Below are 21883 nucleotides of genomic sequence, written 5' to 3'. Positions count from 1 at the left end.
CTTTGGCAAGCATTTGGTAATGAAGCAATGTGTTGGCCACAGTGTTCTGAATGGATTTCTTGATTGAAAGCAAGATGAATGCCAATTGAGGATGATGAATGCTCTGATCCTCCAACATCAAAAACAGACACCAACACTGAAAAAGTGAGGGATGCTATTCACAAGGATCATCATCAGAGCATCCAGGACACTGCAAATACTGTGGGAATTTCTTATGGGGTCTTGTCAAAGCATTCTGACAGAAAATTTGAACATGAGGCAAGTGGCTGCAAAATTTGTGCACCCTTGCTGACTCAAGACCAGAAAGACCATAGTTTTCTGGTCACACCTTAGATGTAGCCCCTCTGAGACACTTTTCTCTTCCCAAAAATAAATATGGCACTCAAGGTGCAGTGTTTTGACAATGTGAAGGAGATTCAAGCAGACACCATTAGGAAAGTGTGTGTTCCAGAAATGTTTGGAGAAGTGGCAGAGGTGCTGGGATCACTATATTGCTTCCCAAGGAGAGTACTTCCTGGGAGACAACTTCAACTAGATGATTTAGTATTTTTTTTTTTTTTAGCAGTCCAGGAACTTTTTGATAACACCTTGTATATACACTGAAATGTACTCATGTGTCCATATGTGCCTAAATACAAACAGACAAACAATTACATACATGCAGAATGGCATGTAACACATCTTGCTCACATGTGCACAGAGTCATTTATTATTCATGAGGTACTGCGTGCATAAGCCTGGTCCTGTATTTTTTTTTTCTTTGTGGGACAAGGTGGTAGGCCACCCAAATAATTAAGATGATATAAAATAGCAGCTAACAGCAAATTTGAGACCTACAATAATTCTTACTCATATACATTGTCCACAATGTATATAAATATACGAGTATACAAGTCTTGCACAGTTTAAGGGTTAAACTACTGTGCCTGTAGCATTAAATATTTATTTAAAAGAAAGAAATGGATGAAGAAATTAAATTTAACAAGGTTTCAAATAAATTCCTCGAGGAGGAATAATGTAAAAACTACAACATATGGTATGAATACAATTAAGAACTATTATAAAGAATGAGAGGTTTTCTGCTTTTAAGAAAAATACAAACTTATAAGAGGTAAAATGTCCAGTTGGAGAAAGGCAAACAGTGGACTGCCACAAAAATCAGTGGTTACTCCATTAATAAAAATTATGTTAATGAATGTTTGCAAAGACTACAAAATAATAAAAATTACTGTAAATCCATAAATTAAAACCTGGATAAATTGAGCAAATTGAGTATAAATATAAGGTGGAGTTGAACGTAGATAATTGCCATGTAATAAAAACGGAAGAAGGCAATAACAGGCCGCATGAAAAATGTGGTGTTAAAATAAAAAATACATCAGACAGACGGAGTCTCATTATAATAATATATAAATAGTCACTTCACTAACAACTTTCAAAGTCTTCAGATATATGGCTGGAGACATTCTTCTTTCTTTCTTTCAACAAACCGACTGTATCCTACCGAGGCAGGGTGGCCCAAAAAGGAAAACAAAAATTCGTCTTTTTAACTTTAGTAATGTGTACAGAAGGGGTTACCAGCCCCTTGCTCCCAGCATGTTAGTCACCTCTTATGACATGCATGGATGGAGAAATTATATATAAAGTTGTTAGGTTAAAATTAGAATATGCAGTAACATGGTGTCCATACCTAAAAAAACAGGGATAAAACAAAAAATTCTAATGAGCTATAAAATGGCTCCCAGAGGTAAAAAATCAAATATAAATATATACTGTATATTAGGATTGGCTGATAAACCTAAATATCCAATCACTGTTTAAAGAGACTTTATAATCACAGCTTTAACAAAACAAAAAGCTAGATAAAGATTTCTTAGTATCACCAACAGAAAGGAAGAGAACCAGAGGCTACACCTGTAAAGTGATAACAAAACTATATCAGAAAGATAATATCTTTAATTTTAATCCGGGAGGAAGCACTAACTCAAAGGGCTCATAGAATGGGTTTGATCTAAGGGAAAGATAAGTCCAGTTCCTTAGATCAAGAGCCCCTCACTGGCTTGAAGACACCTACCTTGAAGGTAAAAAGATACTACAAAGTTTTCCTCCCCAGAATGCTTGAACAAGAGACTGGGTTATAAGAGGAGCTATTAAGAGCTACAACTGCTGGAAATTATGAACAATTATATGATGAATTAAACACTGAAGACAAGACAACACCAGCATAGCTGTTTCTTTAACTACAAACAGGTACCGTAGTCGCAAAAGAAAAATACGCACCCCTTTCCCCCAACAAAATCATACACACATGCAGCCACTCCAGTAACATTCACACAAACCTAATTTTAACCTGCTCATGAAGGAATTACCCTTGTGTATGTATTGGCATGAACTGATAACTTGAACAGAACAAGCTTGACAACTGGAGATTGAATTATTACCTCCTCTCAGTAAATGTTGAAAAGAATTACAGTTGACTGGACAGTTGTCTGAAGCACCATCCTTGAGCTATGCTATCCCAAGGCAAAACTTTGACAAGGAGAACTTTTATTGAAGGTGTAGTATTTAAAAGCTATTAATCATGCCATGGCATCACTGAGGACAAACACTTTATTGTTAGGTAAAGCATATGAGGTACCTAAACCTAAAAATTAACTTGCTTAATTATGCAAACCACTGTAATCCTAGGGTTATTTCATTCCAGCAGAATTTAAAAGTAAGACCATGGATATGCTATTAGACCAAGCCAAAATAATGAGTTAAGAATCAAGGTCTAGTCTAAAGAACAAAAGGTCCATTTTGAGCATGTAAAGCTGTATTTTAATTGGCCGACATAAAAATCTAAAATTATTAAGAGCCTATGGCCTTGACCATATATTAATAAAAGGCTCTGAATAAGTAATATGTTGAAGATAAAACATTTCATCAGCAAGTCAAATTACAGCTGACATGAGTAAATTCTGTAAAGGTTACAGATAACGATATTTGACTTGGTTCATGCAAATACCCATCTACTGTACAACTTGTACTTCACAGGAGACATTTTGTCCATTGAGAATAAGGAAGATATTGAGTAAAAAAAAAATTTAAAGACTGTATAAAAAATATTACAAATTTTCATAAATACTTTGTTTGATATACCACACTCTGCTCTCACTCACTATTCATCAATTCACCGATTACTCACAACATACATAAATCTTACAAAGGCATTCATTTTAAAGTTAGTTTTATAATAAAAAGAACTCAATTGTCAGGCATACTACACTATAAAAGATAACAATAAAAAAGTACCTTAAGTATAACTAGCATGTATCTTATATACAATTATACATCTGTACACAAAAGTGATCTAACTTACAACTTTTAACAGTAAATTAGCGAGGAAGGCAGATCCTTCAGAAATGTATTATATTGAAGCTGCAGCAGTTGATAACACAAGAGTGTATAACAAAGACACTTGCTGCACACCAAAACCCTCATTATATATTATATTTTGTTCTGGGTGGAGTTTTGTTAAGACATGACTCAATAAAGCTATACCCAGAGTGAAACAGTATAATAAAAGGTTGGGTGTGGTGTCTTTCTCTGCAACACTTGTTAGCAATACCTGCCATCCAACACAAGATCAAACACTGTTACCTGCCTGCACTGCACACAACATTATCACCTCTTATGATCCACATAAATCTTTTCATATTAAAGCTCTGAGTCACAGTAACCAAGCTAAGCCACCACCTTAACCTTATCACTTTGCTAGGCTATGAGAAACAAAAGATGAATACCAAGGCACTCATTTAGCCTGATCATAGCTGATACACAGCAATTGTAGGAGTTCAATTCATTTAAAATGTAAAATATAAACATACAATTCATAAAGCTAAAAAATTACAATAACCTGATGAATATATCTTTATAAGACTGTCACCGTAAAGGCTAACATGTCACTGACCAATGCTTACAGTACGCCATTACTGAGATCTATCCTTCATTTTACACACAACTTTGCTGAGCACTAGAAATCACAGATGACTGGAGACGTATATCTACTTCTTGTTAAGTAGGCTCAGGCTTGCTTTCTTCTGCAAGAAAAAAAAAATGAAATAAAATAGAGAATTTATATTCCATTCAAGAGAACAAAGAGGTTTCAATAACACACAAGAGTTTTTTTTCACACACCGGCCATCTCCCACCGAGGCAGGGTGACCTAAAAAAGAAGACGCTTTCACCATCATTCATTCCATCACTGTCTTGCCACAGGGGTGCTGATACTGCACTTCAATACTAACAACATGAGGAACTGGACCCTATGCAACACTTGGGTATCTTTATTTGAAGATGTCTCATCAACCAGTGGCTTTTAAAGACAGTAGATGATGTAATTAATGTCTCAGTCTTGCAAAATAATATACAGGAAGGCCCCGCTTTACGGCGTTTCACTTTACGGCGTTCCGCTAATACGGACATTTCAAATTATGACCAAAACTCACTATACGGCTCCCCCCACCTGACTTTCTAATACGGTCACCGTGCCCCACCCTGTTTGTTTACATTCTCCATGAGCTCAGTAAGCACTAAGTCTCTCCATTTTGTCTGGAAACTCCAAAATTTCAAATGTTTTTAAAAGTTATTTCATATTTTATATATACTCTGATAATTATACTTATGTATACCTGTACCTAAATAAACTTACATACATCGAGTCATTTAAATGTCGTATATTACGTTAATATACACATTTTCATTAATCCATCCATGATATTTTTTTCAAAATTATATAATAAACACGATGCATAACATATAAATAAGATAAATACACCCCACAGTAGAATAAATAAAGCTGTGATTTCGTGTATAGGGCAAGGAGGAATAACATCTTGTAGGAGTGAGGAAGAGCCAGTTGTGAGTGTGGGGGAAGTTCGTGAGGCAGTAGGTAAAATGAAAGGGGGTAAGGCAGCCGGGATTGATGGGATAAAGATAGAAATGTTAAAAGCAGGTGGGGATATAGTTTTGGAGTGGTTGGTGCAATTATTTAATAAATGTATGGAAGAGGGTAAGGTACCTAGGGATTGGCAGAGAGCATGCATAGTTCCTTTGTATAAAGGCAAAGGGGATAAAAGAGAGTGCAAAAATTATAGGGGGATAAGTCTGTTGAGTGTACCTGGTAAAGTGTATGGTAGAGTTATAATTGAAAGAATTAAGAGTAAGACGGAGAATAGGATAGCAGATGAACAAGGAGGCTTTAGGAAAGGTAGGGGGTGTGTGGACCAGGTGTTTACAGTGAAACATATAAGTGAACAGTATTTAGATAAGGCTAAAGAGGTCTTTGTGGCATTTATGGATTTGGAAAAGGCGTATGACAGGGTGGATAGGGGGGCAATGTGGCAGATGTTGCAAGTGTATGGTGTAGGAGGTAGGTTACTGAAAGCAGTGAAGAGTTTTTACGAGGATAGTGAGGCTCAAGTTAGAGTATGTAGGAAAGAGGGAAATTTTTTCCCAGTAAAAGTAGGCCTTAGACAAGGATGTGTGATGTCACCGTGGTTGTTTAATATATTTATAGATGGGGTTGTAAGAGAAGTAAATGCGAGGGTCTTGGCAAGAGGCGTGGAGTTAAAAGATAAAGAATCACACACAAAGTGGGAGTTGTCACAGCTGCTCTTTGCTGATGACACTGTGCTCTTGGGAGATTCTGAAGAGAAGTTGCAGAGATTGGTGGATGAATTTGGTAGGGTGTGCAAAAGAAGAAAATTAAAGGTGAATACAGGAAAGAGTAAGGTTATGAGGATAACAAAAAGATTAGGTGATGAAAGATTGAATATCAGATTGGAGGGAGAGAGTATGGAGGAGGTGAACGTATTCAGATATTTGGGAGTGGACGTGTCAGCGGATGGGTCTATGAAAGATGAGGTGAATCATAGAATTGATGAGGGAAAAAGAGTGCGTGGTGCACTTAGGAGTCTGTGGAGACAAAGAACTTTGTCCTTGGAGGCAAAGAGGGGAATGTATGAGAGTATAGTTTTACCAACGCTCTTATATGGGTGTGAAGCGTGGGTGATGAATGTTGCAGCGAGGAGAAGGCTGGAGGCAGTGGAGATGTCATGTCTGAGGGCAATGTGTGGTGTGAATATAATGCAGAGAATTCGTAGTTTGGAAGTTAGGAGGAGGTGCGGGATTACCAAAACTGTTGTCCAGAGGGCTGAGGAAGGGTTGTTGAGGTGGTTCGGACATGTAGAGAGAATGGAGCGAAACAGAATGACTTCAAGAGTGTATCAGTCTGTAGTGGAAGGAAGGCGGGGTAGGGGTCGGCCTAGGAAGGGTTGGAGGGAGGGGGTAAAGGAGGTTTTGTGTGCGAGGGGCTTGGACTTCCAGCAGGCATGCGTGAGCGTGTTTGATAGGAGTGAATGGAGACAAATGGTTTTTAATACTTGACGTGCTGTTGGAGTGTGAGCAAAGTAACATTTATGAAGGGATTCAGGGAAACCGGCAGGCCGGACTTGAGTCCTGGAGATGGGAAGTACAGTGCCTGCACTCTGAAGGAGGGGTGTTAATGTTGCAGTTTAAAAACTGTAGTGTAAAGCACCCTTCTGGCAAGACAGTGATGGAGTGAATGATGGTGAAAGTTTTTCTTTTTCGGGCCACCCTGCCTTGGTGGGAATCGGCCGGTGTGATAATAATAAAAAAAAAAAAAAAAAAAAAAAAAAAATGTGAGATGTGGTAGCAGACGACTTGCACAAGTGGTGATAATAACAATACTCACCGAGTCTCATTAAATGTCGTATATTGCGGTAATATACACATTTTCATTAATCCAGCCATGATATTTTTTTCAAAATTATATAATAAACACGATACATAACATAAAAAGATGATAAATACACCCCACAATAGAATAAATAAACATAAATATAAGATGTGGGAGCCTGGTTTGTTTACATAACTCTGCGCCTGTTACCTCTCATGTACTCATTCTTTCTCTCTCTCATTTATTCGTTTTATCTCATTTACTTACTCCTGACCCTACATTAAGACTACAAATATTTTAAGGTAAGTAATGAGTGAACTGTATATACATTTTATCGCTCTGGGATGCTTAAATATCATAGAATAGTATGTGTGGGTGGGGTGGCCTGGTGGCTATTACAATACATACCACACTTGATTTCTTACAATAAATACTACTTGTCTCACCCTAGATTAAGACTATAAATATTTTAAGGTAAGTAATGAGTGCACTATGTGTGTATTGTACCTTTTTATTGTTTTTTGATGCCTGGTTCTATTGCTAACTTAATATATGTTAGTGTAAACTTGTTATCTAGTGTTTGTATGCATTTATAAGTGGAAAAAAAGGGTGTTCCACTTTACGGCGATTTCCGCTTTACGGCGGTAGCCTGGAACCTAACCTGCCGTATAAGTGGGGCCCTCCTGTACATAAAACATCGGAAGATGAGGTAATCGGTCTGTCAGCACAGAAGCCAGTGTTCAACACTTTAGTGCTGAACACTGGCTTTGCTTCCAGGATAAGGGACTGATCACCTCATCTTCCACTGGATGGCAAAACGTCTTCAAATACAGTCACGTATCTATTCCCTGAAGAGAAGTGCAGTTACATCACGATAAATGTCTCAGTGTTGAAAGGGACAATTTTTATAAAACGCACAACCCACCTACATCAGCATGACAACTATGTATATTTTTTTTTTTTTTTTTTAGCAAGTCAGCTGTCTCCCACCGAGGCAGGGTGACCCAAAAAGAGTTTTTCTTTAGTCTCTTCCATAAGCACAATAACGCTAACAAAAAGTAACTGTCAATTCCCATTTTGAATTTGATTCCCCATAATTTAATCCCACCTCTCTCCCCAAAACCCTAGCATTTACTTCTTTTACAACCCCATCTATAAATATATTAAACAACCATGATGACATTACACAACCCTGTCTAAGACCTACTTTTACCGGGAAGTAGTCTCCCTCTCTTCTACACACCCTAACCTGAGCCTCACTATACTCATAAAAACTCTTTACAGCATTTAGTAACTTACTACCTATTCCATATGCTTGCAACATCTGCCACATTGTTCCCCTATCCACTCTATCAAATGCCTTTTCTAAATCCATAAATGCAATGAAAACTTCTCTACCTTTATCTAAATACTGTTCATATATATGGAGTATGGAGGAGTATGGAAGAAGTGAATGTTTTTCAGATACGTACTTGGGAGTTGATGTGTCAGCGGATGGATTTATGAACGATGAGATTAATCATAAAACTGATGAGGGAAAAAAGGTGAGTGGTGCGTTGAGGTATATGTGGAGACAAAAAACATTATCTATGGAGGCAAAGAAGGAAATGTATGAAAATATAGTAGTACCAACACTCTTATATGGGTGTGAAGCTTGGGTTGTGAATGCAGTAGCGAGGAGGCGGTTGGAGGCAGTGGAGATGTCCTGTCTAAGGGCAATGTGTGGTGTAAATATTATGCAGAAAATTCGGAGTGTGGAAATTAGGAGAAGGTGTAGAGTTAATAAAAGTATTAGTCAGAGGGCTGAGAAGGGGTTGTTGAGGTGGTTTGGTCATTTAGAGAGAATGGATCAAAGTAGAATGACATGGAGAGCATTTAAATCTGTAGGGGAAGGAAGGCAGGGTAGGGGGTCGTCCTCGAAAAGGTTGGAAGGAAGGGGTCAGGGAGGTTTTGTGGGTGAGGGGCTTGGACTTCCAGCAGGCATGCATAAGTGTGTTCGATAGGAGTGAATGGAGACGAATGGCATTTGGGACCTGACGATCTGTTGGAGAGTGAGCAAGGTAATATTTAGTGAAGGGATTCAGGGAAACCGGTTATTTTTATATAGCCGGACTTGAGTCCTGGAAATGGGAAGTACAATGCCTGCACTCTAAAGGAGGGGTTTCGAGATATTAGCAGTCTGGAGGGATATGTTGTGTATCTTTATACGTATATGCTTCTATACTCGTGTTCTGAGCACCTCTGCAAAAACAGTGATTATGTGTGAGTGTGGTGAAAGTGTTGAATGATGATGAAAGTATTTTCTTTTTGGGGATTTTCTTTCTTTTTGGGTCACCCTGCCTCGGTGGGAGACGGCCGACTTATTAAAAAAAAAAAATATATATATATGCTTCAATGTAAACACTTGATCTACACATCCCCTACTCACTCTAAAACCTCCTTTGCTCATCTGCAATCCTACATTCTGTCTTACCTCTAATTCTTTCAATAATAACCCTACCATACCCTGACGATCTGTTGGAGTGTGAGCAGGGTAACATTTAGTGAAGGGATTCAGGGAAACCGGTTATTTTATATAACCGGACTTGAGTCCTGGAAATGGGAAGTACAATGCCTGTGCTCTAAAGGAGGGGTTTGGGATATTGGCAGTTTGGAGAAATATATTGTGTATTTTTATACGTATATACTTCTAAACTGTAGTATTCTGGGCACCTCTGCAAAAACAGTGATTATGTGTGAGTGAGGTGAAAGTGTTGAATGATGATGAAAGTATTTTCTTTTTGGGGATTTTCTTTCTCTTTGGGTCACCTTGCCTCGGTGGGAGATGGCCGACTTGTTGAAAAAAAAAAAATAATAATAATATAATATGTATAATAATAATACATATACATATAATAATAATGTACTACATATAACAATGGGGAAGTGGAATAAGAATCTTTCCTCCGTAAGCCATGCGTGTTGTAAAAGTCAACTAAAATGCCGGGAACAATGGGCTAGTAACCCCTTTTCCTGTAAAGATTACTAAAAAGAATAAGAAGAAGAAAATTGTCAAAGTGGGAAGTCTGAATGTGCATGGATGTTGTGCAGATGATAAGAAAGAGATGATTGTGGATGTTATGAATGAGAAGAAGCTGGATGTCCTGGCTTTAAGTGAAACAAAGCTGAAGGGGGTGGGAGAGTTTCAGTGGAGAGGAATAAATGGGATTAGGTCAGGGGTTTCAAATAGAGTTAGAGCTAAAGAAGGAGTAGCAATAATGTTGAAGGATAAGCTATGGCAGGAAAAGAGGGACTATAAATGTATTAATTCAAGGATTATGTGGAGTAAAATAAAGATTGGATGTGAAAAGTGGGTTATAATAAGCGTGTATGCACCTGGAGAAGAGAGAAGTGTAGAGGAGAGAGAGATTTTGGGAAATGTTGAGTGAATGCGTGGGGAGTTTTGAATCAAGTGTGAGAGTAATGGTGGTTGGAGATTTCAATGCTAAAGTGGGTAAAAATGTTATGGAGGGAGTAGTAGGCAAATTTGGGGTGCCAGGGGTAAATGTAAATGGGGAGCCTTTAATTGAGCTATGTGTAGAAAAAGATTTGGTAATAAGTAATACATATTTTATGAAAAAGAGGATAAATAAATATACAAGGTATGATGTAGCACGTAATGAAAGTAGTTTATTAGATTATGTATTGGTGGATAAAAGGTTGATGGGTAGGCTCCAGGATGTACATGTTTATAGAGGGGCAACTGATATATCGGATCATTATTTAGTTGTAGCTACAGTTAGAGTAAGAGGTAGATGGGAAAAGAGGAAGGTGGGAACAACAAGTAAGAGGGAGGTGAAAGTGTATAAACTAAGGGAGCAGGAAGTTCGGGTGAGATATAAGCGACTATTGGCAGAAAGGTGGGCTAGTGCAAAGATGAGTAGTGGGGGGGTTGAAGAGGGTTGGAATAGTTTTAAAAATGCAGTATTAGAATGTGGGGCAGAAGTTTGTGGTTATAGGAGGGTGGGGGCAAGAGGAAAGAGGAGTGATTGGTGGAATGATGAAGTAAAGGGTGTGATAAAAGAGAAAAAGGTAGCTTATGAGAGGTTTTTACAAAGCAGAAGTGTTATAAGAAGAGCAGAGTACATGGAGAGTAAAAGAAAGGTAAAGAGAGTGGTGAGAGAGTGCAAAAGGAGAGCAGATGATAGAGTGGGAGAGGCACTGTCAAGAAATTTTAATGAAAATAAGAAAAAATTTTGGAGTGAGTTAAACAAGTTAAGAAAGCCTAGGGAAAATATGGATTTGTCAGTTAAAAACAGAGTAGGGGAGTTAGTAGATGGGGAGATGGAGGTATTGGGTAGATGGCGAGAATATTTTGAGGAACTTTTAAATGTTAAGGAAGAAACAGAGGCAGTAATTTCATGCACTGGTCAGGGAGGTATACCATCTTTTAGGAGTGAAGAAGAGCAGAATGTAAGTGTGGGGGAGGTACGTGAGACATTACGTAAAATGAAAGGGGGTAAAGCAGCTGGAACTGATGGGATCATGACAGAAATGTTAAAAGCAGGGGGGGATATTGTGTTGGAGTGGTTGGTACTTTTGTTTAATAAATGTATGAAAGAGGGGAAGGTACCTAGGGATTGGCGGAGAGCATGTATAGTCCCTTTATATAAAGGGAAAGGGGACAAAAGAGACTAAAAATTATAGAGGAATAAGCTTACTGAGTATACCAGGAAAAGTGTACGGTAGGGTTATAATTGAAAGAATTAGAGGTAAGACAGAATGTAGGATTGCGGATGAGCAAGGAGGTTTCAGAGTGGGTAGGGGATGTGTAGATCAGGTGTTTACATTGAAGCATATATGTGAACAGTATTTAGATAAAGATAGGGAAGTTTTTATTGCATTTATGGATTTAGAAAAGGCATATGATAGAGTGGATAGAGGAGCAATGTGGCAGATGTTGCAAGTATATGGAATAGGTGGTAAGTTATTAAATGCTGTAAAGAGTTTTTATGAGGATAGTGAGGCTCAGGTTAGGGTGTGTAGAAGAGAGGGAGACTACTTCCCGGTAAAAGTAGGTCTTAGACAGGGATGTGTAATGTCACCATGGTTGTTTAATATATTTATAGATGGGGTTGTAAAGGAAGTAAATGCTAGGGTGTTTGGGAGAGGGGTGGGATTAAGGGGGCTACAGGGCAAATTTCGTAACTCGTTTATTTACCGTCCGATTTTCTCCAGTTTTGGTGCACAAGACAAAGTGTTCTCACTCTTTCTTGAAAATATTTATAAAAAATATACCTCAAACAACAACTGAGAAAAGACTGATTTACTGAAAATGCCCTTGATGTTGATGTAACTCTTATATGCGGCTACGTAAGGTGGTTTGGACACTTGGTGCCGAGAGAACAATGCTAATACTAATTCGGACCGTAAGATTTCCCTCTAAATACCTTATCGTTATTTCACAAAAAAATAAAGTTTGTTAGTATCTGGAATATGGCAAAAAAATCTGCCCTTTACTCCCACATAACTCCCGAAGTATTTGGAATATTTCCAAAAATTCTACGGTCAAAATAAGAGAAATCATTATTCTACAATATCTGTGAATATTATTCCATTTAATTAAGTAATAAAGGACCCACATCAAATTATAGGTGAATAAGTTACTTCCGAGATATCGGCCGGGAACGCCGGCCGGCCCCCGTCTCAAAAAAAAAAAAAAAAATTTTTCGCGAAAATCGCGTTTGTTTGGGTGTATTTCTTAGTAAACTGATGTTCTAGTGCAGTTAGCCTCTAAACACCGTTTTCTCTTACTCAGAGACGACAGGGTGACCAGTTACACTTTTATATCGAAATATTCCCGATAATCTCTGGGCCATATTATGGCCTATTTTATTCAGTCTAGAGTATATAACATGTTTGTATGTTATTTAGAGTGTTTATTATATCATATTAGATCAATTCTGATAGACAAATAAGCCGTAGAGTTGATATATAAGCTGATATAAGCGAAATAATGGGTGATTCCTGGCTGGCACCTCGGGAGCAGGAACACTGCTGAGCGTTCCCGTCTGGTTCCCGGTAGTCACTAAGTCTGCCGATAAGCTCCACCTACTGTTTTATGATGCCAAATAGTCAGTTATTATATTAGAAAGAATAATGCAAGAAAAGGCGATAAAAAACAAGAAAATAACTCCAAAAAATATATAGGCCGTGAGCAGACTCGGTACCAACATCGCCGTCACCATACCTGATATAAATGACTATAATTTCTTGTAGAAACGTCGTAGAACATTCATTCTGGTACCATTGTGTTGCCAAAGAGTTGAGCTATTTTTCAGTATATATAACTCAATTTCCATATTTTTTCGATTTTTCGGTGAGCGCGCGCGGAAAATTGCCCGCCTCCCCCCTTAAATTATGGGGAATCAAATTCAAAATGGGAATTGACACAGTTACTTTTTGCTGATGATACTGTGCTTATGGGAGATTCTAAAGAAAAATTGCAAAGGTTAGTGGATGAGTTTGGGAATGTGTGTAAAGGTAGAAAGCTGAAAGTGAACATAGAAAAGAGTAAGGTGATGAGGGTGTCAAATGATTTAGATAAAGAAAAATTGGATATCAAATTGGGGAGGAGGAGTATGGAAGAAGTGAATGTTTTCAGATACTTGGGAGTTGACATGTCGGCAGATGGATTTATGAAGGATGAGGTTAATCATAGAATTGATGAGGGAAAAAAGGTGAGTGGTGCGTTGAGGTATATGTGGAGTCAAAAAAACGTTATCTATGGAGGCAAAGAAGGGAATGTATGAAAGTATAGTAGTACCAACACTCTTATATGGGTGTGAAGCTTGGGTGGTAAATGCAGCAGCGAGGAGACGGTTGGAGGTAGTGGAGATGTCCTGTTTAAGGGGAATGTGTGGTGTAAATATAATGCAGAAAATTCGGAGTGTGGAAATTAGGAGAAGGTGTGGAGTTAATAAAAGTATTAGTCAGAGGGCAGAAGAGGGGTTGTTGAGGTGGTTTGGTCATTTAGAGAGAATGGATCAAAGTAGAATGACATTGAAAGCATATAAATCTATAGGGGAAGGAAGGCGGGGTAGGGGTCGTCCTCGAAAGGGTTGGAGAGAGGGGGTAAAGGAGGTTTTGTGGGCAAGGGGCTTGGACTTCCAGCAAGCGTGCGTGAGCGTGTTAGATAGGAGTGAATGGAGACGAATGGTACTTGGGACCTGACGATCTGTTGGAGTGTGAGCAGGGTAATATTTAGTGAAGGGATTCAGGGAAACCGGTTATTTTCATATAGTCGGACTTGAGTCCTGGAAATGGGAAGTACAATGCCTGCACTTTAAAGGAGGGGTTTGGGATATTGGCAGTTTGGAGGGATATGTTGTGTATCTTTATATGTGTATGCTTCTAGACTGTTGTATTCTGAGCACCTCTGCAAAAACAGTGATAATGTGCGAGTGTGGTGAAAGTGTTGAATGATGATGAAAGTATTTTCTTTTTGGGGATTTTCTTTCTTTTTTTGGGTCACCCTGCCTCGGTGGGAGACGGCCGACTTGTTGAGAGAAAAAAAAAAAAAAAATATAACAATTATAATAGACGGCTTCAAAAGGCTGTCACTAGATGGCAGTGTTTACCACAACAAAGAGGGAGCAGTTTGGGCCACCTCCACCTGTTACATAATGACATTTTATTCATTCTAGAGTATATATCATGTTTCTATGTTATTTTTATTGTTTGTTATGTCATATCAGATGAACTGTGATATATAAATAAGCCATATAAATGATATTAGCGAAATTATTCATGAAGTATTTTGCCCGGTCTCCAGACAAACTCGTCCACCGCCAACACCGCCCATGCCACCACATGAATGACATATTTTATTCATTTTAGAGTATATATCAGGTTTGTATGTTATTTATATTGCTTATTATATCATATTAGATGAAGTAAGATAGATAAATAAGCCTTAGAGTTGATATTAGCGAAATTATTGAAGTACAAAATTTCACTGGAATGGATTAATTGCATTTCAATTAATTTAAATGAGGAAAATTGACTCTGCAAACGAGCAAATCCAGTTGCGAGCAAGGTCATGGAACGGATTAAACTCGCAAGTAGAGGTTCCACTGTATGTCTACTTACACAAGTAAACGATGATTATTACTAAGATTCCAAAAATCCCGCTTATTTAAACCTATCTCAAGAGGCAACAAAGTTATTCCGTGAAAATCTGCAACTTTTGTATTGACAACTACCATAGCAGTAAAACCCCAGTATCTATTGATTCTGTATCCACAGTTTCAGTTATCCACGGTTTACTGTGCCCCAAAAATTACCCTTAATTTTGCTTAATAATGGCCCCAAAGCACAAAAGTAGTGATGCTGGTAGTTCTTCAAAGCCTAAGAGAAGCCGTGAAATGGTTCCCATCAGAGAAAAAGTGCTAATTCTAGGCTTATTTTACTTACTTTATTAAATAAATTAAACTATCATAGGTATGCAAGTAAATTAAAAATGACATATATAGTTTGCTACTATCCACAGTTTGAGGTATTCATGGTAGGTTTCGGACTGTATCTCCTGTATACTGTACTCCCAACAAGGGGGTACAGTATATAGCACACAGTATCTTTTTTGACTAAGAGACAAAAAGAGAGTAAAGGTAAGGAGAAAAAAATTCATATAATACTAGATAATAAACAATACTTTTTTATATTTGGAAAGCAAATTAAAATCTGCAGACAACTTACTTTCACGTTCCTTCCGACGAAGTTTTTTCCTTCTTCGTTCAACTGATGCAAGTTCGGTTTTGACTTGCATATATGTTCTCTTCAGCTCTTGTATTCTGGACTGCAAAACTGCTATCCTCTTGGAAGCATCTAAGTCAGGGTCTGAAAACATAAAATAAGATCTCATCATTCAGTATCTGCAATTTCCACGGTTTTCCCATCCATTCAATACAGTAAATTAGAAACCAACAGAAGCCATTTGCATGGCTGCAGCAGGTCTCCTACTGCAGTGCATTTTAAGATAAAATTATATATAGATAAGGGCATGGGAATTTTTTGTACAGACCTGTCAAGAAATGTGAACTTCACTAATTGGAAGGGAGATGAAACAAGATGCTCACTTGAGTTTTTAACATCTATTTAAATATCACTAGACTGGTTTATGTTGACTGGTGAGAAAATTAAACTAAAAAAAAAAAAAACTGATTTGAGAGTGGGAAATCCAATAAGTGCCTTGCAATGAATGGAAACAGGAGAGATCATGCCAGATAAATTACGACTAAATTTTTTTATGGTTACTATGATCATATAAATGTGTAAGCTCACAATATTTTGATAAATATTCAAGAATAAAAAATAACAGAAATTAGATACAGAATATCGTTGTTTCAGTCCTCATCTCAAGGTATAACCTGGGTTCCTACAGAAAAAACTATATACAGTGGACCCCCGGATATCATAGTTGTCGGACTTCGTAATACAGTGGACCCCTGGTCCACGTTATTAATCCGTTCCTGAGAGCTCATCGTAAAGCAAAATTATCAATAAGCGAATCAATTTTCCCCATAAGAAATAATGGAAATCAAATTAATCCGTGCAAGACACCCAAAAGTATGAAAAAAAAAAAAAAACTTTTACCACATGAAATATTAAGTTTAATGCAATAGAATAATTACAATAACAATAATAACAATAGAATAATCACAACAGAATAATTGACACTTACCTTTAATGAAGATCTGGTGATGATTGATGGGATGGGAGGAGGGGAGAGTGTCGAAGTTTTTAATGTTTAGAAGGGGAATCCCCCTCCATTAGGACTTGAGGTAGCAAGTCCTTCTCCGGGGTTACTTCCCTTCTTTTAATGCCACTAGGACCAGCTTGAGAGTCACTGGACTTCTGTCACACAACATATCTATCCATATAGGCCTGTACCTCTCGCTCCTTTATGACTTTCCTAAAGTGGTTCACAACATTGTCAGTGTACAGGTTGCCAACATGGCTTGCAGTAGCTGTGTCAGGGTGATTTTCATCATACTATGTATGCCACTACGATTCTTAAATCTTTCAAACCAACCTTTGCTGACCTTAAATTCACTCATATCACCACTAGTTGCAGGCATTTTTTTAATTAAATCCTCATGCAACTGTCTAGCCTTTTCACAAATGATCACTTGAGAGATGCTATCTCCTGCTATCTGTTTTTCATTTATTATATTTTATTTTTTTATTATCACACCGGCCGATTCCCACCAAGGCAGGGTGGCCCGAAAAAGAAAAACTTTCACCATCATTCACTCCATCACTGTCTTGCCAGAAGGGTGCTTTACACTACAGTTTTTAAACTGCAACATTAACACCCCTCCTTCAGAGTGCAGGCACTGTACTTCCCATCTCCAGGACTCAAGTCCGGCCTGCCGGTTTCCCTGAATCCCTTCATAAATGTTACTTTGCTCACACTCCAACAGCACGTCAAGTATTAAAAACCATTTGTCTCCATTCACTCCTATCAAACACGCTCACGCATGCCTGCTGGAAGTCCAAGCCCCTCGCACACAAAACCTCCTTTACCCCCTCCCTCCAACCCTTCCTAGGCCGACCCCTACCCCGCCTTCCTTCCACTACAGACTGATACACTCTTGAAGTCATTCTGTTTCGCTCCATTCTCTCTACATGTCCGAACCACCTCAACAACCCTTCCTCAGCCCTCTGGACAACAGTTTTGGTAATCCCGCACCTCCTCCTAACTTCCAAACTACGAATTCTCTGCATTATATTCACACCACACATTGCCCTCAGACATGACATCTCCACTGCCTCCAGCCTTCTCCTCGCTGCAACATTCATCACCCATGCTTCACACCCATATAAGAGCGTTGGTAAAACTATACTCTCATACATTCCCCTCTTTGCCTCCAAGGACAAAGTTCTTTGTCTCCACAGACTCCTAAGTGCACCACTCACTCTTTTTCCCTCATCAATTCTATGATTCACCTCATCTTTCATAGACCCATCCGCTGACACGTCCACTCCCAAATATCTGAATACGTTCACCTCCTCCATACTCTCTCCCTCCAATCTGATATTCAATCTTTCATCACCTAATCTTTTTGTTATCCTCATAACCTTACTCTTTCCTGTATTCACCTTTAATTTTCTTCTTTTGCACACCCTACTAAATTCATCCACCAATCTCTGCAACTTCTCTTCAGAATCTCCCAAGAGCACAGTGTCATCAGCAAAGAGCAGCTGTGACAACTCCCACTTTGTGTGTGATTTTTATCTTTTAACTCCACGCCTCTTGCCAAGACCCTCGCATTTACTTCTCTTACAACCCCATCTATAAATATATTAAACAACCACGGTGACATCACACATCCTTGTCTAAGGCCTACTTTTACTGGGAAAAAATTTCCCTCTTTCCTACATACTCTAACTTGAGCCTCACTATCCTCGTAAAAACTCTTCACTGCTTTCAGTAACCTACCTCCTACACCATACACTTGCAACATCTGCCACATTGCCCCCCTATCCACCCTGTCATACGCCTTTTCCAAATCCATAAATGCCACAAAGACCTCTTTAGCCTTATCTAAATACTGTTCACTTATATGTTTCACTGTAAACACCTGGTCCACACACCCCCTACCTTTCCTAAAGCCTCCTTGTTCATCTGCTATCCTATTCTCCGTCTTACTCTTAATTCTTTCAATTATAACTCTACCATACACTTTACCAGGTACACTCAACAGACTTATCCCCCTATAATTTTTGCACTCTCTTTTATCCCCTTTGCCTTTATACAAAGGAACTATGCATGCTCTCTGCCAATCCCTAGGTACCTTACCCTCTTCCATACATTTATTAAATAATTGCACCAACCACTCCAAAACTATATCCCCACCTGCTTTTAACATTTCTATCTTTATCCCATGAATCCCGGCTGCCTTACCCCCTTTCATTTTACCTACTGCCTCACGAACTTCCCCCACACTCACAACTGGCTCTTCCTCACTCCTACAAGATGTTATTCCTCCTTGCCCTATACACGAAATCACAGCTTCCCTATCTTCATCAACATTTAACAATTCCTCAAAATATTCCTTCCATCCACACCAATAACAGTCTCTCATCATTTTCTAACACTTGCAATCGCTGTTTTGTAATCACAGTTGCACCTTTTGCAAGAACAGCTTCCTTGATTGCCGTTTTCCTGCTCACTATAATAGAGATGGTTGATTGGGATTTACTGTACAACTTGGCCAGGTCCGACACACTCACTCCACTTTCAAACTTTGCAACTATCTCTTTCTTCATTTCAATAGTCATTAGCACCCTTGGTCTTGATGGGTTGGCACTAGAAGCTTTCTTGGGGCCCATGATGACTTATTTTGCAGAAACAAGCACCAAAAACAGTGATAATATGGATAACATGGAATGTACCGAATGTATCCTTAGATGCGTGCACACTGGCTGGCTTGTAAACACTGGCACACAAGGGGTAGTTCAGGCCACACGTGGACACATCTCGTATGAATCGTATCGCATACCGGGTTTTGTAATGGGAACTGAGGCAAATTTTTTGCGATATAATGCTTCGGATACCGGATTCATTAGATATCGATGACTTCGCGAACCGGGGGTCCACTGTACAGTGGACCCCAAGTTTCGTGATTAATCCATTCCAGAGAGTCTGCTGGATGGCGAAATTCACGAATGGCGAAACCATTTTCCCCAAAGAAATAATGGAAATCCAATCAATCCGTTTCAGACACCTAAAAGTACGTACAGTGGACCCCCGCATAACGATCACCTCCCAATGCGACCAATTATGTAAGTGTATTTATGTAAGTGCGTTTGTACGTGTATGTTTGGGGGTCTGAAATGGACTAATCTACTTCACAATATTCCTTATGGGAACAAATTCAGTCAGTACTGGCACATGAACATACTTCTGGAATGAAAAAATATCGTTAACCGGGGGTCCACTGTATTAACAAAAGTATTTTTTTAAAAGATTTTAAAGATTTTTTAAAGGTAGTAGGTTGGTAGACAGCAACCACCCAGGGAGGTACTACCGTCCTGCCAAGCGAGTGTAAAACGAAAGCCTGTGATTGTTTTACATGATGGTAGGATTGCTGATGTCTTTTGTCTGTCTCATAAATATGCAAGATTACAGGTATGTCTTGCTACTTCTACTTACACTTAGGTCACACTACACATACATGTACACATTTATTTATACACACTCATCTGAGTTTTCTTTGATTTTACCTTAATAGTTCTTGGTCTTATTACTTTTCCTTTTATATCCATGGGGAAGTGGAAGAAGAATCTTTCCTCCGTAAGCCATGCGTGTTGTAAAAGTCTGACTAAAATGCCGGGAACAATGGGCTAGTAACCCCTTTTCCTGTAAAGATTACTAAAAAGAATAAGAAGAAAATTGTCAAAGTGGGAAGTCTGAATGTGCGTGGATGTTGAGCAGATGATAAGAAAGAGATGATTGTGGATGTTATGAATGAGAAGAAGCTGGATGTCCTGGCTTTAAGTTAAACAAAGCTGAAGGGGGTGGGAGAGTTTCAGTGGAGAGGAATAAATGGGATTAGGTCAGGGGTTTCAAATAGAGTTAGAGCTAAAGAAGGAGTAGCAATAATGTTGAAGGATAAGCTATGGCAGGAAAAGAGGGACTATAAATGTATTAATTCAAGGATTATGTGGAGTAAAATAAAGATTGGATGTGAAAAGTGGGTTATAATAAGCGTGTATGCACCTGGAGAAGAGAGAAGTGTAGAGGAGAGAGAGATTTTGGGAAATGTTGAGTGAATGCATGGGGAGTTTTGAATCAAGTGTGAGAGTAATGGTGGTTGGGGATTTCAATGCTAAAGTGGGTAAAAATGTTATGGAGGGAGTAGTAGGTAAATTTGGGGTGCCAGGGGTAAATGTAAATGGGGAGCCTTTAATTGAGCTATGTGTAGAAAGAAATTTAGTAATAAGTAATACATATTTTATGAAAAAGAGGATAAATAAATATACAAGGTATGATGTAGCACGTAATGAAAGTAGTTTATTAGATTATGTATTGGTGGATAAAAGGTTGATGGGTAGGCTCCAGGATGTACATGTTTATAGAGGGGCAACTGATATATCGGATCATTATTTAGTTGTAGCTACAGTTAGAGTAAGAGGTAGATGGGAAAAGAGGAAGGTAGCAACAACAAGTAAGAGGGAGGTGAAAGTGTATAAACTAAAGGAGGAGGAAGTTCGGGTGAGATATAAGTGACTATTGGCAGAAAGGTAGGCTAGTGCAAAGATGAGTAGTGGGGGGGGTTGAAGAGGGTTGGAATAGTTTTAAAAATGCAGTATTAGAATGTGGGGCAGAAGTTTGTGGTTATAGGAGGGTGGGGGCAGGAGGAAAGAGGAGTGATTGGTGGAATGATGAAGTAAAGGGTGTGATAAAAGAGAAAAAGGTGGCTTATGAGAGGTTTTTACAAAGCAGAAGTGTTATAAGAAGAGCAGAGTATATGGAGAGTAAAAGAAAGGTAAAGACAGTGGTGAGAGAGTGCAAAAGGAGAGCAGATGATAGAGTGGGAGAGGCACTGTCAAGAAATTTCAATGAAAATAAGAAAAAATTTTGGAGTGAATTAAACAAGTTAAGAAAGCCTAGGGAAAGTATGGATTTGTCAGTTAAAAACAGAGTAGGGGAGTTAGTAGATGGGGAGATGGAGGTATTGGGTAGATGGCGAGAATATTTTGAGGAACTTTTAAATGTTAAGGAAGAAACAGAGGCAGTAATTTCATGCACTGGTCAGGGAAGTATACCATCTTTTAGGAGTGAAGAAGAGCAGAATGTAAGTGTGGGGGAGGTACGTGAGGCATTACGTAAAATGAAATGAGGTAAAGCAGCTGGAACTGATGGGATCATGACAGAAATGTTAAAAGCAGGGGGGAATATAGTGTTGGAGTGGTTGGTACTTTTGTTTAATAAATGAATGAAAGAGGGGAAGGTACCTAGGGATTGGCAGAGAGCATGTATAGTCCCTTTATATAAACTGAAAGGGGATAAAAGAGACGGTAAAAATTATAGAGGAATAAGTTTACTGAGTATACCAGGAAAAGTGTACGGTAGGGTTATAATTGAAAGAATTA

The 21883-nt window shown here is 38.6% G+C and overlaps 1 long non-coding RNA gene across 1 annotated transcript in view; it reads right to left on the bottom strand.

The window, feature by feature from the left end:
- Nucleotides 1-478: 478 nt before the first annotated feature.
- LOC138853759 (uncharacterized) overlaps nt 479-21883 on the bottom strand; it is a 29947-nt gene continuing 8542 nt past the window's right edge. The window contains exons 2-3 of the long non-coding RNA XR_011392912.1: nt 15479-15619; nt 479-4082 (exon numbers count right to left, since the gene is read on the bottom strand). This is a non-coding gene — a long non-coding RNA (uncharacterized lncRNA). The remainder of the gene's footprint in view (nt 4083-15478; nt 15620-21883) is intronic.

Source organism: Cherax quadricarinatus, chromosome 3 (genome assembly GCF_038502225.1).
Source record: "Cherax quadricarinatus isolate ZL_2023a chromosome 3, ASM3850222v1, whole genome shotgun sequence".
In the NCBI taxonomy this organism is placed as follows: Eukaryota; Metazoa; Arthropoda; class Malacostraca; order Decapoda; family Parastacidae; genus Cherax; species Cherax quadricarinatus.
Note: the sequence above shows the minus strand (reverse complement) of the source record. Positions and strands in the feature narration are given on the sequence as shown.